This window comes from Saccostrea cucullata, unplaced genomic scaffold, assembly GCF_032062105.1.
Source record: "Saccostrea cucullata isolate Sc308-1 unplaced genomic scaffold, CSIRO_AGI_Scuc_v1 ctg6180, whole genome shotgun sequence".
Taxonomy (NCBI): domain Eukaryota; kingdom Metazoa; phylum Mollusca; class Bivalvia; order Ostreida; family Ostreidae; genus Saccostrea; species Saccostrea cuccullata.
In genome coordinates, this window is record NW_026928779.1 from 1 (window position 1) to 20736 (window position 20736).

At 34.7% G+C, this 20736-nt stretch overlaps 1 long non-coding RNA gene and 1 pseudogene across 1 annotated transcript; both read right to left on the minus strand.

Moving 5' to 3' along the window:
• Positions 1-961: 961 nt before the first annotated feature.
• LOC134278693 (uncharacterized) lies at positions 962-1581 on the minus strand. The gene is made up of 2 exons (XR_009994496.1): positions 1324-1581; positions 962-1093 (listed from the first exon to the last, which is right to left on the minus strand). It is a non-coding gene; the product is annotated as an uncharacterized LOC134278693 (long non-coding RNA).
• A 2400-nt stretch (positions 1582-3981) lies between these two features.
• LOC134278695 (uncharacterized) lies at positions 3982-4988 on the minus strand (annotated as a pseudogene).
• Between the last annotated feature and the right edge of the window lie 15748 nt (positions 4989-20736).

The window sequence follows — 20736 nt, forward strand, 5'->3', positions numbered from 1 at the left end:
TGAAATTGACCCAATTAAGTGCTTGATTATGATTTGACTATATGTATTTAAAGTTATGAAGTTGATTAAGAATGGTATAAATGTGTTAATAGGCTAAAATTTGACTTAAAACTTGGGTGCAGTTTTGGCTAGATTGGAGCATTTTTTAAGGATATTACACATAGAACTGTAAATGCTGTAAAATCTTAATTAATTGTTGAATTTTCATGAAACTTGGCATGATGTCTCTACTTATGCTCTAGATTGACAAACTGTGTGAAATATTGTAAAATCAAAAAAATGCTTTTTCATATTATTTTAAAGCTTCAAACTTGATACTGTATACAGCTGCATTGTATATTATGAGTGACATGTTTCATATTTCAAAATTTAACAGGGTCACCGTAGAAAACGGTCTGTTTTCTAACTCTTTGTGGATATCTACTCGTGCTTGCAGAATTATCTTCCTGAATATGCTGCACTGTTAGTCTTTAGAAAAATTTAGAAATTCACATTATTATTTAAAATTATTTTACAAAAACCTTTTAACAATTGCATACATTTTTTTCAAAATTGTTATGATTTCCAGCAACTTCTTCTTTATGTCAATAACTGAATTTCCTATATATATAAGTAGTCCAAGAAAACCTACAAAATTAAGATTTTAATATATCATCATAGGTATTCAGTGCCATCATCCTCAAGATCATTTTCTTTGGTTTCAATATCTCTTTTTTAAAGTAGTCCTTGAAACAACCCACATTAGCAGATGATGAGTAAGTAGCAAGACTTCTTTTCTAAAGAAGGTGAGCAAAAGCCACTACATAGCTAAGCATAGGCATATTAAGTCGCTACAACAAGACATCATGACATGCCAGTGAAGTTACATGACAAGTGTATATTTTCTTACCAAGATGAAGCTACTGAAATAATAAATAATGTATTATTTTCATTTTAATTTATACAATAAGCACTTGATATGTTTTTCTTGTCATGAATAATACTTACTTAACACTATGGTTGTGAAAGTACCCATCTCCCCATTATGTATGTCGAGATCTCCCTCACTATTGCCATTATGTATGTCTCCCTCACCATTGTCAAGTCCCATAATCTACAAATGATACACCTTCTTACAAAGGGATATTTTCAGTCTACTGTTAACTAACTGATTGAATTGTGTGTGTCACTTCTTACCTCCTCTAGAATCTTGAAATTTATTATTTATTTATTACTTTTGAAGGGAGAGGTGTTAGCATACCATAATCAAACAGTTTGTTATCAAGTCAATATTATTTTTTTATTGGTTTAAATATCAAATACAAGAATATAATGTTAAATCACCTTGCTGAATTCATCATTAATCCTGCTATTGGTAGCTTGCGTGGGATGTTTGTCACTTCTGGTACTGGATGTGGGATTATCGGTGGGATGGCTGCTCCTAGACGAGGAGACATGCTGCAAAAATTTAAAAATCAATGTTAAACATGTATTGACTTGTGATATAGACACATTTATTCTGAATAGTACGACGTAAACAATTATTATAATCAGATCAATCATATTTCTAAGCTCCTAATACATAGACATTTTTGTAATTAAATACTCATTTGATGAAGTCATACTAAAATACTAACACACATATCGCCATTCATGTAAGCAGTGAGCGTTCTCTGGGTCAGGAAGACTAGGTTTGCATCTTTACACATCAGTGGTGTGTTTTCTACATAAACAACATCCACATGGGTGCATGTCAAATCCAGCATGCCATCGGCATCAAAATAATTAAACGTTAATTTCCCCCCCCCCCCCTCCAACTGCACACACTAATGTCACAAATTTTGAAAAAATTGAAAGTATCCATCGCACTACCAGTCCTGAACACACATAAAATGAGTAACACCGCAATCCCAATCCGAGTACTCGCCTCCATCGCTTTTAGATGTTTTAATTTTGGTAATGCCGATCTCGATGAGTTTATAAACTAAATACCTCCCTTATTCTGAAAACGTTAGATTGATATTAAAGGTCAGTCTTTAGAAATTCACATTATTTTTTAAAAAAATTTTCTTCACTATTCAGTCCAATAAGATTTTTTGTTCAGTAGATCTATAGTAATTTATTTTAGAAATAACAAATAGACACAACGGAAGAATTATGAATTTCGAGTTAGATATTTATTGTTCAAAAGAATTTAAAGATATATACTTTTTAGCTCACCTGAGCCAAAGGCTCAAGTGAGCTTTTCTGATCACAATTTGTCCGTTGTCTGTTGTCGTCGTTGTCGTCGTCGTCGTCGTTATCGTCGTTGTAAACTTTTCACATTTTCATCTTCTTCTCAAAAACCACTGGGCCAATTTCAACCAAACTTGGTACAAAGTATCCTTGGGTAAAGGGGATTCAAGTTTGTTCAAATGAAGGGCCACGCCCTTTTCAAAGGGGAGATAATCATGAATTAGAGAAAAATTATTGGCATTTTTTAAAAATCTTCTTCTCAAGAACCACTGGGCCAGGAAAGATGAAACTCACGTGGAATCATCCTCAGGTAGTGTAGATTCAAGTTTGTTCAAGTCATGACCCCCGGGGGTAGGGCGGGGCCAAAATGGCCGATCAAAGTTTTACATAGGAATATATAGGGAAAATCTTTAAAAATCTTCTTCTCAAGAACCACTGGGCCAGGAAAGATATAAATCATGTGGAATCATCCTCAGGTAATGATGATTTAAGTTTGTTCAAGTCATGACCCCCGGGTGTAGGGCGGGGCCAAAATGGCCGATCAAAGTTTTACATAGGAATATATAGGAAAATTCTTTAAAAATCTTCTTCTCAAAAACCACTGGGTCAGGAAAGATGAAACTCATGTGGAATCATCCTCAGGTAATGTTAATTTAAGTTTGTTCAAGTCATGACCCCCGGGGGTAGGGCGGGGCCAAAATGGCTGATCAAAGTTTTATATAGGAAAAATATATGAAAAATCTTAAAAAATCTTCTTCTCAAGAACCATTGAAACAGGAAAGATGAAACTCATTTGAAATTATCCTCAGGTAGTGTAGATTCGAGTTTGTTCAAATCATGACCCCGGGGTAAGGGTGTGGCCAAAATAGCCGACCAAAGTTTTACATAGAAATATATAGGGAAACCTTTTTAAATCTTCTTTTCAAGTACTTCAAAGCCATGATTAGTAATATATGGAATCATCCTCAGGTAATGTAGATTCTAGTTTGTTCAAATTATGATCCCCTTGGGGGTTAAAATTCAGTCCCCCCAACTTAAGTTAACTTTCAGTTCTGATCTGATACGTGTTTTTTTTCCTAGCTGATGTGCTCAGGTGAGCGCTGTGGCCCCTGGGCCTCTTGTTATATTTGATTTCATTTCTATTTAGTTTCGAGATTTAAACATCATATCATTTGTTTGATTTTTATTAGTCATTACACACTCAAAGTTCTAATTAATCATCTTTCAAAGATGAAATTGTATTCAATAGTAAATACTGAACTAATGTGTACATGTACCATATAAGTTTTTAAGTTTTATGCAGTATTGTGTCTCCGAGGACGCGTTATCGCTTGAGAAGTTATTGTACATCATTAATAAAAAGTAACTTAAGTTTTTTCCTGATGTAATTCATATAACCTGATGAATTATGGACAGTGGACTGTAAAGGTTATTTGATGATATGTTTGTAAACAAGGATCACAAATCGAACACTTGGTCAGCGGAGATGGGTGGTAATACTTTCATAAGTTTCACATTTATTCAAATTGTATTTGATCTTAAGCGAGTCGGACATTGGTAGTGAAGATGGATATTGTAACAAACAAGACTTGTTTACAACCTATCTTTCAAAAGTTTAGCATGTATTCAAATAACATTTTGACCCTATTTGAACTCTCTTGTTTGTTGTTCACTCATAGAAAGGTGAAGAATTCACACTCTATAGGGAAACCGCGGTCTATTTAAACGAATAACTTTACTTTCTTCTAAATCGCTTGCTAGCTTTCCTCAAAAATGAATGTAAAATTTGAAACTGGTGTTGGGAGTGATGGGGAAATGCCATACTTCTTTAACGGATGCACCAAAGAGTATTAGAAGGTGTTCATTCCATTGCTGAATAGTGTTATCAAGTTCTTGGTTGATTAAAGACATGAAACAAAATCTAATGCACTCAAGATGAATGTTGTCTGACGTATCCAAGATTCCATGGTCTGCCATTCCTTTAAATACATCCATCCAAAATTGTCCGCACATGCTTCTGAGGTTTCTCCAGAATCTTTCTATGCGAGTGTTCCTTGTTGATTACTCATATTTAAAACTAGATAATCCTTGGAATAGATCCCTGTGGTGCCAGCGAAGCGCATACTGTATGTCCCTAACAATTGCGTTTTCTGTCCCCTTGTCTGCATAAATGATAGATGGCACTCCATTTATGTCTCGAACATATTTGAAATAAAAATGTGCTATATATTCTGGTTTTTTGTTTGAACTACATGCTTTTAGCCACAGAATGCGACGAGAGTATCCGTCTATGCCTGCATGAATGGATATTCCATAGGGTTTAAGTTTGTCCCATCCATCAATATGAATTGAAAAATTTGGACCTTTACTAATGTAACGTCTACGACGAATAACATGTCTGCTACGAGCGAGGACACACTCTGCGTCAAGCACTGTACGAGCTAATCTGACCGTTTCTCCTGTGGCAAGGAGACCATGATTTGTCAATAATCGTCTTTTCATATTTCTGTATCCAATGTTACGTCCAGTGCCATTTAGTTCTAAGATAATTGCTCTAACAACGTCTTCTAATAATGACTCATTGTTTCGTCTCTGTAAATTCATCCTTCTTAGTATACTGTGTACTTGCCTTTCACTTACTGCACTATTATGATGACATGCGAGGAATCCAATGATTTCATTCACAGAATAGCCAGCATGATAGTAAAGAGCAATGAGATCATCCCTTGTCACCATCTGATGCAGTTGTACATTATGGATCAAAGTTCCAATGTAATTTTCTCCCATTGTTCTGATTTGGTTTTTATCTCCATGAAAGATAACATAGACTAATTAATAAACTAACTCTGGCTTTTACACTTTTAAAAAGACTGTCTGACAGACGGACGGACATACACATGAGATTTAATGTCCCCTCGCTTTCGCAAAAGCGTTGGACTATAACATTTTTGTCTTTGTACGAGTATTTAAAGCTAGTAAGTGGCATTTCAAGAATATCATTTGTAATAAACTCATATATTATATAACAGGCCACATCATGACTGTTGCTATGATATATATTTACAGGTTCAAATTCTCCACCTCGGAGTGAAAATTATCATTAAGAATTATAAAAAAATACATTTTAACTACAATTGTTAAGTTTTTCTTTAACAAATTAACATCGCTTTTTCAAGCTTGTAGTAAAAAACCTTCCAACCCAGAATCCCCCAACCCTTCTTCAAAATCTGTACACTAGTTTTTGTTTGTTTGTTTGTTTGTTCGTTTTTTGCGCAAATTTTACTGTAATTAATACAATCCAAATTAATGTAATTGTCAAATCCCGTGGGTCTTGTTCGAGGTAAAAAAGTAAATTAAAAGTAAAACATCTTACCTTGTGAAGGAGAACTTCCCGTTTCTAAGAGATTAGGACAAGGAAAATGACCGAGATACCCGTAAAACGTCATTATTATACATCGTGACTGCAATTTCTGAAATGGCAGTTTTTGTCAATGAAACATTTTTATTCATGATGCAAGATAAGTTATCTCGTCATGTCTAGATAGCGATTGCAACAAAATGTGATAGCTTATCTTGACTGGACAAGATAAAAAGTAGGTGTTTGTCGACAAAACAGAAAGATATCATGACTTGGCGAGATAGTTATCTTGACTTGACCTGATAAACTATGTTGACCAAAAATTATGTGGATGGCATAAACATGCCACCATACAAATCACTTATGTTTGAAAATCGAACAATACAAAGATATCATGTCTGCCAAAGCTAAAAGTACACAACATATAGATAAAATTTAAAACATGATACATTTGAAAAGTCATGCGGTACTCGGATATCACCAGATCGAATTGGATCTCCAAGACTTTTGAAATTTGTTAATTATTCTTAACCTTTTCTTCTAATGTTTCCATTTGTAAATTATTTTCTATGTCCTATGATCAAAACATAGAACAAATATCCAGGAAATTAAACTCAGGCAAAGGGAATTTAAAAGTCTTGACTGCCTTTATGATTAACGACAACATTTACCACATTCCTTCAATTCTGATGTACAGGATTTTTTCAGAAAAGCAATTTAAAGAAAGGACAAAACTTATGGGAATTTCCACCAGAAGTACCATCACTGACTTGTAAATAAAAGAATATGCTGCTTTTAAGCTCAGCTCTATGAACTTAGTTGGGATATACTTCAGTAACCTTATTGCTTTACTTTGCTAATTATCCCTGCTAAAATTATTTCTTTCTCTCTTAACAACTATAGTCATTTTAAAAAATGATAATTCTTTATACCCCCGCAGTATATTGGAATCAACATATCCGTCTGTCTGTCTAGCTGTCCGTCCGTCTGTCTGTTGACAAGATTTTGTCTTGACCGTTTCTCAGAAACTGTTGGATGGATTTGTCTGAAAATTTGTACACTTATTCACCATATGAAGGTATGCACCTGGTATTTTCATCATGATTGGATGATTGGATGTATTTTGCAGGCGTTTTTTCTTTCTTTATTTTGCGGTTTTGTTTGGCTCAATACTAGAAAACTATTAGACTTACAAACATCAAACTGGGACAAAGTTATTTTGGAAAAATAAAAATTAAATCTGCGTAGCATTATTCTATCAGGCTCAAATTCGACACAATATATCGACTTGCCTTGTCTGTCTGATATGCGCGATATACATATGCAGACTTTCGTAAGAAAGAGACAGGAAATATCAGTCTGCACATTATATATCTAAAAGAAAAATGCTTGCAAATATCGTTTTAAAAAAGTGTGATTTTTTCCTTTCCGCGAATTCAAACGACCGCGATTTGCTGAAAATTGAACAAATCACTATCTTTTCCGACCGCGGTTTTTACCTGCTATACAGTAGCCCTTGATGGCACATATATTTAAATACAGAAATGTGGAAACTATACATTCAGCAGGAGGTCATACAGTATGCACAATCATCGTCCGCTTTTGAAGCTCATGATTATTGTTTCGACAACAGGGTACATCGTTTCAGTCTTAGAGCCCTATCTTGCAGATCAAAAAAATAATGACGCCTCAATTCTAAACCACTCAAATACTAAAGAAATAAAATCTTGGATAAGAGAAGATAATGTTTTTGTTGTGGACAGGGGGTTTAGAGACTCTGAGGACATGCTGACAGATTTGGGAATAAAGGTCGAAATGCCTGCTTTTCTTCTAAAAAGGAAAGAAACAACTTACTATGAAGGAGGCAAACTGTTCTAAACTTGCGATAAAGGTAATGCTTCTCGGCAATCACTTAAGCATATACTTACATAAAATTAAAAATACTTATATTTATTCCTGTAATATACTTGTATATTTTATGCACTTTTAAGTTTATCTCACTTTAAGATTATAATTATAGAATATTTTGAGAATAATATATAAAAAGATGTTTTTCCTGCCTTGATTTAATTAGAAGTTTGATATTTCTTATATTTTATGTAAGGTGGGTGGTCGAGTTTGTAAATGGAAGGATTAAAACCTGGAAATATCTCGGGAAGACTTTACCAAACACTCAAATCCCATATATTGGGGACTACCTTCGCATTGTTTGTAGTATTTGTAACAAGTACCGCCCTCCTATTAACACAGGTGTTTTCGAAGATCTTATTATAGCCTCGAAGATGACCGCATTGGCTAAGCAATCAAATGAACTAAGTCGTTTGTGCAAGAAAATTGTTCGTAAAACTAATCATCATTTGCAATGTAGATTATAATTCTTGAATAATATAATTACTATAAATGAAATACTAAAGTATATACAATTATAAAATTGTGCATTTTAAATTCTTTAATAGTTCTTTCAATTTAATTTTGATATAATTAATGATCACATTATATATTCAGGGTCAGTTTTTATCCTTGCTTCATTAAATTCTAACAAGCTACATATATTTCAGGTCTGGATAAGCGGTCTATAAAGTGGCAGAAGTTAGATGCAGAAGAAACAAACACATGTATTGCATTTCATAAACTCACGGAAGGTGAAATCAGAGAGCTAACGACTGGCGCGTATCAGATGAGAACAGCAAGTTTTTGTGTTTCAATTCATTTCTATGACATAAAATCAATCTATAATATAGATTAAAACAAAAACGTTCTTTCTAAAGTTCACGTCATATACATGTAGCTTACTATGTCGTCATATTGTATATCTGGTTTGAGCCTTTACATATCCGCTTCTTCTTATGTACAGTTTCTAAAACAAGACTCCCTACTGACATAAAAGTTGAGGAAACAAGAATATCAGCAGTCTCTTTTTAAAAGGTTATCATTTCGTAGGATTTATATACTACTAAGGTCGATACAATGACCTCTTCCACAACAACAGCAAACACAATTTATCTTGGAGGTATGTTGATGGACGTTTTTTCATACTACGTTAGGCCGTTATTTTCACATTGAATTTACGACGGTCGGATTTTTATCGTTTAATATTCCCCGATGGTGACAAGGAATGTGACCGATCGGTAGGGGATACTCACTCCTCCGTGGCATCTGATCCCATTTCCGATGTTTTGGAGGTCAGTGTATCTTCTACCACTACTTTGTTATGTCGAAATCAAGTTGTACGAGCACCGCCGATCTGGACATGCTTCGAGTCCTTAGAGACACTCTTGAGACCCCAAACAAACCCAAGAAAGATGGTTAGAAATTTGGCTAGTTTACACTAAAAATATTACCGTTACACATGACCATTTGTATTAAAATAATTGCAATAATCGCACTATTGTGCATCAGCGTTGTACTTATAATTCCCCTGTTGTGCGATGTTTCTCATACAATTTACTCTGCATTCCCCTTTATCTACTGCACTGTTCAGGTCCCACATATCCGGCGAAAATACTTTCCTGGAAGACGAATTCAACATCAGGAAATTGTAAAGCTTATCTTGATGGAAAGAGAGAAAGCCCTATGAAAAATACCGTATCTCCTTTAATGTATTCAGAATTCGAAAGCATTTTCCACGATTCATCTTGCTCTAAATACTAAGTAATCTGTAATCGAATAATCTTTCCAATATCCAGTTGCCTGCTTGGATATGGCTTTGAAAAGTAATCTGAGGGGAATGCCACATCGTTTACCATAACAAAGGGCCTCTCTAAATTTCTTCCAGACAGCGGCTGTGGTGGAGGCAAGGGATACTCACTCCTACGTGGCATCTGATCTCCTTTATTATGTATTGGAGGTTAGTGTATCCTAGTCTTCTCTTTGTAATTTTCAATGGGCTTTTAAGCTCGAATACTGTTCGGTTCTTGTACACATTTCATTATTTTACTATGTAAATTGAATCTCACTTTGTAGTAACATTGGAACTACAGAGATACCTCACTGCTCATTAGCCATGAATGCAGTGTTAGGCAAACACGAATTTTCTGTTGTACGAGTTAATAGGACTCCGAAAATTATTATTTAAAATAAGGTTTACGTGGTGTATTCTGGTGTTTTTTCTGCTCATGGTGATTAATTACCGTACCACCTCTGGTTGTTTGAAGTTTAGGTCAATTTTGAATGATGTGTAGGGTGCGTCGATTTACCCAAATGGAAATCATATGGACCCGAATGGAAACAAGTATTAGCTTTCCTAAAAAGCTCGTCTGACGTGGTTTGCTTAAATTCATAAAGCGGAAATAAATCAAAAATTATATATATGTTACATAATTTCTTTCGTTCGGTAATCTATCTTTAAAAGACCATTGTGAACAATATTGCCATGGCAGCTCAATTTCTTTTAAGTCATGGTGGAGATGAATTTACTGAATACAATTTATTTGCAACAACATCTTTCTTTTCTCATTAAAACTTACGTTTTATTTTATATCATTTTTTTCTGTGGAAGAGGGGGGGGGGGGTTGTACATGTAGCATGTTAAATAAAATTACCATATGAAATGTTATTTTAAACAAAGAAGTTCAGACTAATGTCAACAGAAATTATTTTTTAATCTATATATTTTTTTTGTTCATTTACTCAAGTTCAGTTCATTTTCAAACCACTTTATAATGACATGCCATATTATAACAACTGGTCTACACCATTGTCATTAAAATTTATGGATCGTTTTACCAGCACAATAGTCATGACAAGAAAACTTATGCATTCTATCCGGAGAGCGAACTCAATCAAAGCCGAATTAACGTTAATCTGTGATGCTTCCAAAGGGAAGATGTGCGCGGGGCAATTAATGTCAACAGCTTTAGGGAGGGGTCTTTTAAGTTTTACTGGGTTTAAAACATAGGTAGAATACTTATTATTTAGAATCCTTTGTACACATACCCTTTGGGGGGGGGGAGGGCTCTAAATCAAATGCTGTTAAAAAAGTAAAATAAAAGAAAAAGAAAGTTAAATTAATTACAGTTTACTAATTCTTCGTTAAAATAAGCTGCCTTTCAAATTTTTATGTATTTCCATATCAAAAATAATTCTTCGTTAAAAATAAGCATCCTTTCAAATATCAATGATTGAAATAAATGGTGGAATGTATCAAGTTTATTTTTCTTTAACTATGAAAGCTGGAAACCTAGGATCCACCCCCTGAAATCAATTACACTTGTATTGACTCCATTGCTTTGGAATTTCTTGGCATTAAAATACGAAAACAATAATTTTTATACGATTCCAAGAAAAAAAAAATTTAACACATTTTCGTTCGGAAATTAAAAAAATCCGAATAAATTTACTTAGTATCTCACAAAATGATGTATAACATCTCATACTTGTACATGATTAAATCGATTTATGTTTTAACCTGTTAATGTTATTATACGCCCGTCTTAAGACGGGACGTATTATGTTATGGGCTTCGTGTCCGTCTGTCCGTCCGTCCGTCTGCTAGCTTTTCTCGTGTCCGGCTCATAACTTTAATACTATAAGGCCTAGAGTTATCAAACTTTGTCAGCTGATACATCTTGGGTAGAAGGTGTGTCGCGCACAAAAAGTAGGTCGCTCTGACCTATAATTAAAAAGTTATAGCCAAATATGGAAAAATCCTGTCCGGTCTATAACTAGAAAACTATTAGACTTAGAATCATCAAACTTGGCCAGTTTATGCATCTTAGGTAGAAGGTGTGTCGCGACCTATTTCAAGGTCACTGTGACCTTTAATTTAAGTGGAATTTTTTAAAAAAATGTCTTTTTTCTGTTCATTTACACATACAAAAAATGTCAAACTATTGCACTAACCATATTAGAAAAATGTTAAATCAAGAAAATACTTAATTTTTTAGCATATATTTGACAGCAATCTATAACAAATATAATGTATGTAAGAGAAATTCCACCACTCCCATGAGTCTAATTATCAAGCACTGGTCAAGAAGAATTTTGATAACAGAAAATTGCATGTCAAAGTAGAGAGAGAAATTAATGTGTTTAGCGTGAGGAGTAGCCGTAAGAGCATCGGTGCTATCTATATCCCTTGAGTATTGGGCCAAATGGGTAAGCCTGTTGGATTAAAAATAGCTCTTGTTGGCTAGCCGAAGTTTTAAAATGAATTTGATGAGAAGTAATTAAAACTAATTTGATATTGCATAATATTAAACTTTTTTGATATTACATAATATTATGAACTTAAAAATCAATTTTATGGGGGTAGGGGTGGAATCTGCATGTCCATATGAATTGCATATTAACAATTAACTGTCTGACATTAAATCTAAAAAAAAATCATTGATGTTTTATATGTTTTAAAAATGTTTTATGGTAGATAGTGCAGATCCAATAATCTTTTGGGAGTAATGAGTAGACAAGCATCCAGTTGAAGATTAATTAATGTGTTCAATGTAGGATGGCTAGCTGCATGTCTCTATCATTTCTTCAGAGCATGGTCTTATTTGTATCCTTCGGCAATTAGACAGAAGAACTGTTGGTCAGTTTATATTTGATGGCTAGCCTTTTATTTCCAAAATTAATTAGGTATAGATTAAGTTGTGAAGACTAATTTGATATTGTTTAATATGCATATGATAGGCATTTGGCAAGGAATAGAAATCTATGAATGATGCAATATTTGTTATAATTAATGCCTACACCACAGGAGATGGATAAACAAATATTTTAAGGAGTGGAAAAATCATGGAAATCTTAAAATCAAGGTTGACATGATTTTCCTGCACTTTTAACTGTTTAAGATACATTGTAATTGTAATTTTTTGACGGGCGTATCATGCTGTGGCGTGGCACTTTATTATAGATGTAACAGATTGAAGTAAAACTGTGCTGAGGCAAATCCACTATCATTTATGATTTTACATAACACAGCAGGAACATTTAATTTAAGCTCTTGCATTGTTCAAGTAATGCCGACCTTACTGATTTCTTTATTCAACAAACAAAATAAAATGAAGCATGTAAATTATATCAATGGGAAGATCGTTGTTTGATCACCTAATGGGCGCGTAAAAACAGCGATAACAATCTTGGCAGAGCGTTACACATGTTGACCATTCCCCCTTAAAGCTAACATAGTTTCTCAAACCATCTGATGTACTGTAACAATGATTTTCTACTTAACACGTAATTAATGGATGGAATTCTGAAGTCTGTAGGAAAAGAAACAAGAAGAAGCAAACTAATTTCGTCCAAAATATAATCGTTGGATTGGAGGTTGTTTTTTTTACTATAATGGGAGCTGGGCAACTAAGAGAAAATATTTTAATACGTGCCCAGTTAAGTAAATAAAACATTAAAAGCGCATTTCCTCCTTGGCCGAGCTGCATGCGTCGTCGGAGATTATGCATGTATCGAAATTTCCACCATTGAACTATCTAAATAAATTAATGGAACGACTGCATAAATAAGCCCTGGTTAAATCTAGTACTGGCTGACGCCAAGACGTCAGACAATAAAAAGATAACAAGTAGAGCTTTTCAAAAAAGCTTACCGTCTTTAGCAACAACCTGAAATAGTAAACTGATTTACACCTATCAGGCCGTATAACTCTTTTTAATTTCTTGATTTTGTATTTCTACATTAGCTTTTTACTGGCATTAGCCCTTCCACGGTTGTCGCTCGGTCATCTCCGTGAACCTTGACTGGCCGAGAGCTTTTGGCAAAACCTCGGCTGATTCTGTTACCTTCTTCAAACGAGAAAGGGAAAAAGAATAATAAAAAATTGTAAAGCCTGCAAGCAATAAAAATAAAATCTGTTTACAATGAAATTAAAGAGACCTTTTAAATTATTGCTATAAAAAATATCATGTTATTAAGAATTAAATTGCTGCTGATTTTGTTGTTCGTTTTGTCATTTTTTTAAGATTGAATCTTGCAAAATTGTTAAGTCGTACGAAAATTAGATCATCAGAAAGTTATCTCCCTTGCCTTGAACAGCTTTTCAACCAATGAAATAATTGAAAATTTTCTCATCATGCAATTTCTGCCAATCACACAAGAGAGGAAGTGCATAGTCCGGAGACTGTAAAAAACTTCAACTATATAATACCGTCTTCCAAGGAAGACGGTAATAATTTTCATATTAAACCTTATATAACGTAAATAAAATAATATAAATTGTGTACTTGAAGGAGGTACATGTAAAGGTAAAAAAACATTATTTTATTGTTCAATTTTTTATTGTTATAATTTTTAGCTCACCTGAGCCGAAGGCTCAAGTGAGCTTTTCTGATCACATTTTGTCCGTCCGTCCGTCTGTAAAATTTTCACATTTTCGACTTCTTCTCAAGAACCACGGGGCCAATTTTGTCCAAACTTGGTACAAAGCATCCTTGAGTGAAGGGAAATTTAAATTGTCAAAATGAAGGGCCAAATCCCCTCACAAGGGGAGATAATCAAGAAAAGACAAACATAGGGTGGGGTCATTAAAAAATCTTCTCAAGAATCACTGGGTCAATAAAGCTGAAACTTATGTGGAAGCATCCTAGGGTAATGTAGATTCTAAATTGTTCAAATCATGACCCCCGGGGGTTGGGCGGGGCCACAATGGGGAATCAATGTTTTACATAGAAATATATAGGTAAAATCTTTAAAAATCTTCTTCTGAAGAACCACTGGGCAAAATAAGCTGAAACTTATGTGGAAGCATCCTGGGGTAGTGTAGATTCTAAATTGTTCAAACCATGACCCCCGGGGATTGCGCGGGGCACAATGGGGAATCAAAGTCTTACATAGAAATATATAGATAAAATTTTTGAAAAATCTACTCAAGATCTACTGGACCAGAAAAACTGAAACTTATGTAGAAGCACCCTGGGGTAGTGTAGATTGTAAATTTTTTAAATCATGACCCCGGGGGTAGGGCGGGGTCTCAATGGGGAATCAAAGTTTTACATAGAAATGTATAGGGAAATTCTTTGAAAATCTTCTTCTCAAGAACCACAGGGCAAGAAAAGCTAAAACTTATGTGGAAGCATCCTATGATAGTGTAGATTTTAAATTGTTCAAATCATGACCCCCGGGGGTAGGGCGGGGTCACAATGGGGAATCAATGTTTTACATAGAAATATATAGAAAAAATCTTTGAATTTTTTTTTCTCATGAACCACAGGGCCAGAAAAGCTAAAACTTATGTGGAAGCATCCTAGGGTAGTGTAGATTCTAAATTGTTCAAATCATGACCCCCGGGGGTAGGGCGGTGCCACAATGGGGAATCAATGTTTTACATAGAAATATATAGGAAAAATCTTTGAAAATCTTCTTCTCATGAACCACTGGGCCAGAAAAGCTGAAACTTATGTGGAAGCATCCTGAGGTAGTGTAGATTTCAAATTGTTTAAATTATGATCATTGGGGTAGGGTGGGGTCACAATATGTATTACAAGGAGGAAATCTGGTAAAAATAAGAATGGTCAAAGATTCTCAGGTGAGCGATGTGGCCCATGGGCCTCTTGTTTTTAGTTAATTATTCTTGTATTTTGTGAGGCTTCCAATTTAAGGACTCCGACTGCTTTGAACGATTGTTCATTGATTCCGAATTGTTGTTAGTTCATTGTTCCGGGATTATGTTTGCAGTGGATTGTAGACATAGTTTTGAAGTAGAGGGTTTAGGTCCTTTTCAAAGTGATGTGGAAATTTGCGTTGTAAATGGCAGTCCAAGTCCGTTGTTTTTGAGCCGAAATTTATTCGTACTCATTTATTATGCCCTCCTATCCAGATATGGTGGAAACGATGTGCTTTCTTTCCTTTGTATTTTAGCTGACATCTCATAATTAATACCGTATTTATGATATATGTCAGTCTAATAGAAATCGGTGTCGGCGTCACTATCTTCTACAGCATCATCACCATTGACAAATTCATTGACCTCTAATAAGGTTTCTGACTCACACTACCCACACCCGCCACATTCACACTTCACCTCACAACAAATACGAGTTACTGTTTGAATACAAATAATCAACTCTGATAATTTCTTCTAAATAAATCGATAAAAGATTGTTCCGATTACAATACTTAAAATCTAAAAAGAGTTTAACTTCCTCGTCAGCATGTCTAACTTGCTGAGAATTGTATAAAAGTATGGCACATGATGGTTGGCTATCCCTACCTACTCTACCTAATTCTTGTACAAATCTACAATGATTGTAGGCGGGTCATACAAAATTTCAGAATGACAAGAACTAATAACTATGCCCATTCCTAATGCTGATGTAGCAACAATTACTCTCCATACACTATCAGCTTTTAAGTTCTTTTATGATATATCTCTTATATTTCTGAATGAAACATGAATTTCTATTAGATTTTTACTTGTTTTGTTCTGAGTACACATAATGATACACATTAGCAATATCGGTAATATATATTAACAATATATAAGAATTTTTGGCAAACTTTTAGTACTTGAATTATACCGACAGATACTAATCAATCCATGGCCGAGGCAATGTCAATGGCAATGTTACCTTTAGACGAATGTTCGGTTTGTCAGGACATACTGAAACAAAATTTACACCATTTGAATTTAAACACAAGACTTTCATAACCCCATTCCTCATCTTTTTTTGCAAGTAGCACTTAATGCTAATATAGAAGCAGATAGATGCAATGTCCGAAATTTTCCATTATGACGAAACCATTTCCTGAAAACAGATTCCTCTTCATCCCTTTCATCTCCATTCCTGTTCAAAAGAATAACAAAATTTTATAACGATGCAGTAAAATCAGCTATTGACTGGTCTGCATGTATTATGTTGTTTTTCAAATTTATTTAATCACATTCATACAAGCTTGCAAGTTTACCCACAGTTTATGCAAGTAATATCCTACCTGAAAAATTCACTTAAAGATTGTGTTATTGGTGGATTCAATTGTTAAGCGATAAGATTTAATGCCCAAAAATATTGTTTAGTGCAAAGAATAATGCTTTAAATTTCAAAATCATGAAAATCTCTTACAGAACATTAAGCATGAGAAAAAAATTCGCGTCCACACCGCAGCAAAGTAAAATTTGCTACCATAAATTCTATATACCATCATTAAACCTGGAAATGCTGTAAAACAGGAAGTAAAGATTAAGTATCATGTCACTATCGTATGAAATTTATCTATCACCAGTAAACCAACATTCAAATTCTGCGTATGACATCCCCAATGAGGGTCTCCAACAAGGGCTTCAGGTGAGACAAAAATGATGTCCACATCTCCAGCTTTGATTCGCTCGTCTCCTTATGTAGGATTACTTGTTCAAAAATGTTTGCAATGAATCAATTGTTTTTAAAAGAAGAAACACACAAAAAAAACTGACGGAATGTAGAATTTTGTCAACTTTGCACTATGCATTTACTGATTGTGCAAGAAAAAATATTCCTCTCAATAGGACCAAGCGACATTAAAAAATACCTCTGTTTAGAAGTTATCGCGTTACTGAGGTGTGGTATAATCTGTATTACGTTCATCACCTTTCCGACAGTGTATTTTGGTTACGATTTAAGTTTTGCAAGTTTTACACGTTAGACCCTACCACCTTGTCCTAAACCATACTGGAAATTGACTATTGTAACCTCCAAATTTTTTCTTTTAAAATCCGCAGATTCAAAATCCCTACATGCATGGTTCATATATCAACGGTATTAACAACAATAAATAAATGAACTTTCGCCTAAAAAAGATTCCCCTAACATTCTGTCTGTTAAACGACCGGTTGATGTAACAGACGGAAGCAATATTTGATGAGCCATGTTATATCTATGGACAATTTAAATTAAGGTAGGAATATCATGTGGTTCTAGACACGTCTCATTCTTATGACGAGTCTTTTGAAAATTGATGCCATATTCAATGTAGGCATACAATTAAAGAATAAAAATAATGTGTCAGTATTATATTTTTATTTATTTGACAATCTGAAGGGCTTGCTGTTAAGCTATTACTTGAAGTAGTGATAGCATTATTTATCCTTCCCCCTATGTTATGAACAGAGGTACTCCCCTGATGTTGTAGCAATGGTTTTATCTCTGTTAACACCTTCTCTGACTTTATTATGGTTTGGATTAATACTGCCAAGATTTCAGGAGTGACATCAAGGGGTTGAGTGCTTGTATCTTGTATCGACGGCCACAGCATCAGTAGTGGTGGACCCTGTAGTTTCGTTTTGTGCAAGACGTGTTTTCTTCGCCCGACTTGTTTTGGGCTGTTAAGATTTATTCCTCTTTTCTGGCATTATGTTGGTATATATACCTATAGAAATGTTTAAATTTAGGAAGAAGTGTTTACCAGTATTCAATATTCAACGTTATGTAAACTTTATAAGGCTTCAGCATTTTATATGACAATAAACCAGAACTGTAAAACTCACTGACTGTCAGAGTCAGATATCACGTATTTGAACATATACGTGTATATTCAAACAGTGCTTATGTGACTGCTGGGCTCTTTTGATCATAGAGTGAAAATGCATTAATTCTTTTAAAATCTTCTCTGCTCCTGAGCATTAAATAAACTTAGTACATAGTTATGATAAGCAAGAGTTTCTCTTCCAAAATTGTGATTTTTTTGGGCCCCAGGGTCATGGGTGCTGGTGTTAGGGCGGGGCTCTAATGATCATATAGTGAAAATACATTAATTCTTTGAAAATCTTTCCTTTGCTCCTGGGTTTTATGCCAATGATCCAAGTATATATATTTATGATGAAGAAAGGTGCATCTAGCAAAATGGTTATTTTTTATGCTCCCCCCTCCCTGGGTCGTGGGTGGGAGGGGGGGGACAAAGTCTGAAAATAAATTAATGCTTTGAAATCTGCTCTTTGGTATTAATCAACCATTTTATGATAAAATTTGCAAAATTTTGAAATATTTAGCCCCAGGGTCAGTGGTTCCTATGAGGTGCACAACTGGTTATAACGTGGAAGTGCATTTTCTCTTAATGTTACCCTGATCTACCTCTGGGAATTAAGTAAATAGAGTACGCATGCTTAGTCTATAATTCTGTTAAACAATGGTGCCTCTTTCAAAATTGTGAATTGCGAATTCCATGGCCTCTGATTTAAAACATGAACCAAATTTCATTGTTTGAAAGTTGTTGCACAATACCCAGGTGACCTATAAGGCCCGTAGGCCTCTCATATTTCAAACAACATGTTAAATAAAGACAACCACATCATCGGGCAATAAATACATATAGTAAAAAGCACCAGTCAAATGACGATCATAGATACACGGAAAAAAACACTATAAATAGTCCATGTTGAACTTCAAAAGCACTAGTCTGTAGCTACAAGTAGGGTGAAGTCCATGGAAACTCGGAAAAGAAATAGTCCATGTTGAATTTCAAAAGCACTTGTTGGAAGACTGTTTAAAAGCACTTTTGTCCCTTACACGGAGCGTACACGAAACCACACAGACGTAGGAAGTGTCCAGTAGATATCTCGCCGGCATCGTACTCGTCCCAGGCTGCGTTCAGTTTCTTCTGCGTAGCGGTGAAAGATCAGCGGACGTTCTTGAACAAGTTGTCACTGGACACATGGGTTTCAACCAGCCTGGCCTCCTGGTACAAGTTTGTAAAAGGTGCAGCCGCGATGACCAGCCTTTCCGTTGACACCGTGATGCGAACCTTAAATAAAGAAAATTTAATTCATAAATGCAATATTTTTTTTACAATACATATCAAATACTTATTAACAATAAATATACTTAATACCTAATAATGAAATACCTAATAAATTATTATTTAATTTGTTCTTTATTTAACTTTTAGAAATTGATTTAAAACATGCAGACCTTGAAATCAATTATTACGTAATTAAAAATCTGAAAAGCTTTAAATTATATTTACTTTTTATATGTTACAAAATGTTATATAATGTGATTAAAAAAAACTATAAAATTATCACCTTCTACAGCGTTGTTAATCCTGAAGGGCTGCTGGTAGACTGTCCAGGACGATTGAAGGAAGATGACATGGTGTATCCACTGGCGGTGGATGTAGTGGACAAGGGACTGGAGGGACTCGGTATTGGATCTTTCCTTCAGTGTCTGGAATGCGGCACGGATGTCAGGTGCAGGTAAGGAGGGCAAGGCCATGAGATGCTTCAGGTAGCGGTGTGTAGCTTCTCTCTTCATGAAGGTGACAGCAAGACCTAACTCCTGGATGGTGTCTCTATACAGTCTGGAACTCATTTAGATAAAAATTCTTTTACACTTCAAAACTTACAGGTCCAGCACAATACCCTGATAAAGGTATATAGCTTGACAAAGCTTTATCAAGGTATAACAAAGATTTTCAAACAATTTATGTATTTTTACTATATAATCAATAGAGCCCTCCCTAACACCAGAACCCCTGATCCAAGGCCATGAAATTCACTGTTTTCGAAGAGGCACGCTTGGTCATCATAACTTTGCACTTGGCTAGTTTGTTGAATACCTAGGATCAGAGGAGAAGATTTTCAAAGAAATAATGCATTATTAAATATTATATCCGGTCATGTTAACATTCTTTGCGGTATATTTGTGCATTTCGATGATGTAGACACAGTATTATATGCGATGCTATCTTCTTTATGATGATGATCTTTCGGATACTTGTTTATTTTTTTTAGGCCTAAAACCCCTCCTTACCAAATTTCTTCAATTGGCGTATTGGTATGAATAGTGAGTGGATTGGGTTTGGTATGTAAACCCCCTTTTATTCAATGTAAGCAATTTTCTTTTTTTGTTTTTGTAACACAGTTTTCATTGTAATTTTACAGTTTCACCCTCACTGGAGGAGTAATAAACTAGTTGTCAAGCAGAGCATCAAGTTGTTTATGGCATAATGAAGAATACATAAATAGAAACCTTGGGACCACAGTCCATTTGACAATTATCTTCCCCTTGTATTGAACAAGCATTTAGAGTTATCGTTCTTAAAACACAGAAGAGTTCAACCGGGCAAACAAACGTAGTTTCGCTTGACAGAACATACTATCGATTGAAATGTCACTGTAAATACCTGTCGTTTACCTGAGTTACAGGATTATTTGCGAGCAAGGGGCGTGATGGTGTCGGGTTATAACAGAAGCACCTTGAAGGAGATCTCAATCGCTGTTAAACAGCTGGATTTACCTGTTGACC